At 41.6% G+C, this 6000-nt stretch overlaps 1 protein-coding gene across 1 annotated transcript in view; it reads left to right on the top strand.

Annotated features, from left to right (window-relative positions):
* Positions 1-1292: 1292 nt before the first annotated feature.
* btbd7 (BTB (POZ) domain containing 7) overlaps positions 1293-6000 on the top strand; it is a 22574-nt gene continuing 17866 nt past the window's right edge. The window contains exon 1 of the mRNA XM_034575889.1: positions 1293-1753. The gene's annotated coding sequence lies outside the window, so the exon portion shown is untranslated. The remainder of the gene's footprint in view (positions 1754-6000) is intronic.

Here is a 6000-nt window from a genome sequence, read left to right as displayed (position 1 = left end):
ACAGGAAGTAAAGCTATTTTGCTTCCAATTTAAAGGCGTGACAAAGACTTAGAGCATATTTACTTTGCTTGATCTGACAGGTATATGCACGATTTTCCTGTGGATCATCATCGTAATCAATTTTAATGCTGGATTACCCTACGTGTCATTTGAAACAGATTTTATGGCAAATTGAATTACCGTACAAGCGCCTACCTCCTTCCACAAATGTCTGTCTGTCTGTCTGTATGTGGAACGAACATCTTGAGAACCGGTTATTTTATTGGGCTTCACACTTGGCCTGTGCATTCTCAATGGTACAGGGAAGAACAGTGTAGAATTTGGTGTGCTTTGGACTCACTTAATGTTCAATGTCGATACAATTTGAATAGACAGGTGACTAGCGCTTTGTAGCACATGGGTCTGAAGATCTGAAATAGCCAACAAGCAATGTATGAAAAAAACCAGCAGTTTAGTAAATAATTATAACATATATAAGCCACACACGTGAGCACTAATGAAGCAAATTCAGATTTATTTTATTAAAATACTGACTATAAAAATCTTTACTGCAGATACACCAGGTAGGATGAAGTTTAATAAAAAAAAAACTCTTCACCTGCAGGTTTAGAAAGGGCACTGCACTAGTTTATCTTAATCATGGCTTGTTTTTTTCGGGTGTAGTGTTTCAATCATGGGTTTGTTGTACAGTTATTTTTGGATAGTATGTATAATACACATGGATTATCCATAGATATTTGTAATTATATGAGAAAGGTGATTTTAGTTTAGTTTAATTCAGGTTGCCTTGGAAAAACTGGTCAGGGACAACAGATGGAAATTAATTTATGTTACACGGCTAACTCTGGATCATTTACAGTATTTTGTCTGTTTAGGTTTAGATTTATTTAGCACATATAAAAAAAAATGACATACTAAAATGACACATGATAATAATGTACAGTGCAGGGGAAGGCAGTGGGCTTATTGTGGAGCCTCTAAAGTGAGAAATTAATAACAACATACACAACCTAATAAAAAGTAAAATATGTGTATATGTGACGTGGAAATGTGTGTGCAGATGCATTCAAATGCAAACCTGAGTGTGTGTTTGTGTTTTGGGGGGTATGATCTTATACATATGCATTGCATCTAAGCAAAAGGTCGGTAGTTCGATCCCAGTTCATCATCGTGACTAGAAAAGTGCCGTATGAAGAAACAGTTTACCCTGTAACACTGTCCCTGTCAGATAAATAAACAAATGGAATGAAAACAACTTTTATCTCACGCTTTTATTTTATTGCGCAAGCGCCACAGATGCACGTTTGTGACTTTTATTCTGAAGAACGGTTTACCCCGGATGCTCCGTGTCGACCCGGCAGGCAGCTTGACGCGGGCAGCGCTGGTTGGGATAGGCCACAACAAGCTCCCAGCGAGGCGTTGGGCTGCTCCGGGGAAACACCGAACCGAACCGAGGGGGAACAAACCGCTTCTCGTTCACTTTCCACCCGAGCCGAACGCTGAAAACCCGCCGCGAAGTCGACGCAAGCGCGGAAGCGGTCGCGTATTCCCGATCAAATGTGGACGTTGACGTCGATCTGTGCGTAATGAGCGGAGTTGGAAAAAGAAGGTGTTGAGCTGCATTTTTTTCTCTCTCTCTCTCTCTCGCTCTCTCTCTCTCTCTCTGCCGGGGACAACTTGGGTCTGAGTCCCGATCACACAGCGAGCAGACCCCGCGGAGGATCCCACGAAGCCCCGCTCTCTCTCTCTTCTGGTAAATACACCCAGACACATCCACTCGCTTTCAACAGTTGCGTCGCCTCCAGCTTTGAGTGTGTTTCTCGCGGAGGTGAAGTGGAGGCAGCCTGCCCCCCTTTAGCTTCTCCACCGAGAGGATATGCTACTAATTACAGGGCTGCGCTGAATGCGACTCCCCTTTGCTCGGCTCTAGCCCAGAAATCTGGACATTACTTCCCATTTTTCTTCAGCCCAGACCGACAACGAGCTGTCCCTGTGCTCGTACAGGCACTTTTAACCTGCGGTGTGTCCGCCGAGCTGCGTTAGTAGCCCAGCAGTAGCCCCGGAGAGCCAACAATAGCTCCGCGGTAACGGTAGGCTAACAAAGCCGCTGCAAATGAGTGGTTTCTTTACGCGTTTATTCCTTGTTTACGTCCATTTCCTGTTTGCGTGAGCGGGCGGTTGGTAAAGCGGAGTGTGGATGTGTGTTTTCACTGAGTGGATGAGCCAACATGTTGCTGTTTATTGCCCCTGTGACTAATAGTTGTTGATAGGATATGCTATGGCAACAATACTCACTGTCATCCATTGCGAGCTGCGTCCTACTGCTGGGTTTATTGGTGAATAGAAGTCATATTCATTTCTACTGGTGCCTATAATATCTAGGGAAAATAACATCCATTATGAACAATATCCAGTATACATATTGCACAGTGTATATATCCTATCCAGTTTGAACAATGTCCAATATATATAATATCCAGTGTATATATATATAATGTCCAGAATAATTAATATCCAGTATGATCAATGTCCAGTATAGAGAGTTCAGTATATATAATATCTAGTATATATATAATTCCCAATTTTATCCAGTGTGAACAATGTATATAGTACAATAAAATAAAACAAATATATTTATTCTTTCTTGTTCACAGGCTACATTCCTATTTCCCCTAATTTCACCCAAATGCTTTAAATTGTAATACAACAACATCAAGGATTGTTGCTGTGTGATTTTAATCAGCAGCGATACCACAAAGGTTCAATATACGTTTATATTGCTTATCCTTATTGTAAGCACATTGAGGAGGTGCAACACATAATTGGTCTGATTTGTGAAACATTTGTCCTTCTTTTCCCATAAAAAGGAGATATAACTTTGGACTGATATGACATTTGTATCCTGATGTAAGTTCTGTTAAAGATGAAACTCCAGTCGGTTAATGTGCCACCAGGAGGAGAGAGAGAGAGACAGAGAGATGGATCCATGACGCACAATTATCCTCGAGGGGCTTTTATGCGTCAAATACGCTCCATTTACTTTGGGTTACATTAAGTTAACGTAAGCAGTTTTTCTATTCTCTGTAATTTCAGGAGAAGAAATGTGTCTTTCCATTTGATCTTCTCACTGGTTCCCAACCTGAGTGTCAGGACCCTTCAGAGGTTCCCAGGATACATCTGAAGGGTCACAAGATAATTAAAAGCATCCAAAAGAAGAGCTAGAGATATAACACACAATTGATCTACTCCAGATTTGTGTTTGTCATTCTCTGCCCTTAAAGGAGTTTAAATCACGACCTTCACCAGGAGCGAAACTGGTCTTTAAACTTAGAAGAAATAGTGTGACATGTATAGTGAGAATTAGCGATATCGATTGATGTGAATTTTTTGCTTTTGGTTTTTTGGCCAGCCCTACGCCCCAATAATATATTTTTATTTAGCTATGGTAAGCAGTTACTCCAACAATTTACACTATGTTAGTTGATATCACCATCTGTTTAAGTAGTGAGGAGCCATATGCACACTATGATAATCCTGTAGTAATCTCACTGAAATTCTGGTTGGACTCAGTATTCTGAACACCCTGTTTTCCTCGGGGGGGAAAAACAACTACCTGCATGTTTCTCTCTCCATTTATTGCTCGGGAAAAATTGCGTTTGTTGTGCTCTACGGTGTTTGTGGGCCTCTATTTACCAGGTTAAGTACTTGTGTCAGTGCTGCAGGGCCTTTTAAAATGACATGTAATTATTGGAGTTACATGCTCCGAAGTCCACGACTGGCGTAAAAGGCTGTGAGCTCACAAGTAGTTGCAACAGAATGAGCTGGACTTTGGCCTGAGTGCTGTTTACCCTGGCCAGCTGGATGGGGAACTCAACAAGGAGCATTGACAACTCATTTAAAATAACTCATTGTTTCCTGAGTTGCCATTCATTCTCTGGAGATTGACTGCCAGGCTGTGTTTGTGCAGTCCTCAGTATGTGTGTGTGTGTGTGTGTGCGCACTTCACATTTCTTCATTGAAAAGATGGCCCTGTTCAGTGTTGGCTTGCAAGCAGACCCTGAGAATGTCATTCCTCCATTCAATCTTTGTCGCTTTAGGTATAATTATGTTTTCTCTCAGATTTACAAAAGAAAAGTTTATACTCCTGCTGTTTAAATAACATAGGAAATAATATCCACTGTTTTGTTTGTCTATGATGGACTCCAGAGCCAAAGGAAATTGTAATCTGCTGACAACATAGCCAGTGAAATGTCAAATATGCAGCACTACAGTCCATATTGTTGGTTGACACAGGCTAATCCAGAGGCTGCCCACCATGAGTCATCACTGTGGGTACTTTTGTTTCCTCTGTCTGTCTCTGTCGTTTCAGTAGCTGTTTTCTAGCCCGTTCTGATTCCTGTAGTTTCCTGCAGCTCGTCTGTAATAAGCCCAAAGGCCTGATTCACCATCATGCTGATTGACCTGGTTGTCAGAAACACTGCAGGGGTAAACAGCCGTCTCTGCCACTAAACTCTGTCTCCGCAGCTATCATTTAGGATAATTTATGAGATTATTATTTTCATGGGAGCAATTTGGGTTTTTTATTTTCGCACCTGCAGTCCATTTTCCACTCGCACGTCTCGCTGTGGGATGTGTGCAGACACATCAATACCGTAGAGGTCACTGTGTTAGAAAGTTCTGGTTTCTGCTCACCGCTGCGCTGCTTATTATGACCCTTTTAGAGCGCCTCTGATTGTATCAGATATCCAAAGAGTCAAACGGCCTATAATTACTGTCTGAAGCAGTATTTCTGTCCAGCTTGGTTCGCAAAACACATAATCGCCACCTCTCCCTACAGATCATTTTGTGTCTTAGATACATGCTCCTAAATTTATAATAAACTGCAATTATAACAAGGTATTCGTTGACATAATTTGTCTGAGTCCAGTAAATAGCTTCAATGTTTCTTCTGGGATTAGTGCGACAAGACTACATGAGATAATAAAATGCCAGCAATGGACTAATAAAAAAAGCTGTATATTTTAAAGCTTTCACACTTAAAGAGCTTTTTGCACTTCCAGTGTTGTTCTACACAGACAAGTGTTTAGGGGATTCACAGCATTTCACTGTTTCTGACGTTGCTGCTCTTTTATTCAGGCCTGACTGTGAAAGTGAAATTACTCATCTTCAGAAGATTAGGTCATTGAATCTAACAGATAACTATCAGAAGGTGGTGATTTCATCATTTCATTCACAGTAGGACCAGTGGAGTACACTGATATGTCTTTGCACTGTTCTACAATAGATACAGGTTCCTTTTGTATTCATGAAATGTTACCCAACACCCAGAAATGCAAGAAATTGAAATTTCTCAATTATGTGCTACACTGCCCTGGTAATTCTTCACATGGCTTCTGATTGTTGGAAGTCATGTCATGGCATTCTGGCTTCATTGCGTCTTTCACATCGAGTCAAAGAGTTGATTTTGTGCTTTACATTGGCTGAGCTCTGGTGGAGGGGAATGATTTGTAAAAGTCTGCGCTGGAATAGTAAGAACATCCTCCTGACATTTGGGGTTGCAGACCGGAAAGGAGACCCACATACCTGCCTCTTCCCTGTTCTCTAGCCATGATGAGGAAATCCACATGAATGATTGATTAAGTGCCCTCACTGTTATTTGAATAATACATCGGTCATGTGCTGGTGCCAAGCCTTTTTGTATGGTAATGTTCTGTAGGAGGCCGCAGGTTTCTGTCCTTTTTAAACCTCTGCAAGTGGCTGATATAAATAAAACAAAATAATCCTAAGGTCTGAGGCAAGGTGGGCAGTTTGAAAGGATGCATATGTCTGTGTGTGAATGTGTGTGGAGAGAGAGAGAGAGAGAGAGAGAGAGAGAGAGAGAGAGAGAGAGAGAGAGAGAGAGAGAGAGAGAGAGAGAGAGAGAGAGAGAGAGAGAGAGAGAGAGAGAGAGAGAGAGAGAGAGAGAGAGAGAGAGAGAGAGAGAGGGAGGGAGAGGGAGGG

The sequence above is a fragment of the Hippoglossus hippoglossus genome, chromosome 22, assembly GCF_009819705.1.
Source record: "Hippoglossus hippoglossus isolate fHipHip1 chromosome 22, fHipHip1.pri, whole genome shotgun sequence".
Taxonomy (NCBI): Eukaryota; Metazoa; Chordata; class Actinopteri; order Pleuronectiformes; family Pleuronectidae; genus Hippoglossus; species Hippoglossus hippoglossus.
This window is presented reverse-complemented; position numbering and strand designations above follow the sequence as displayed.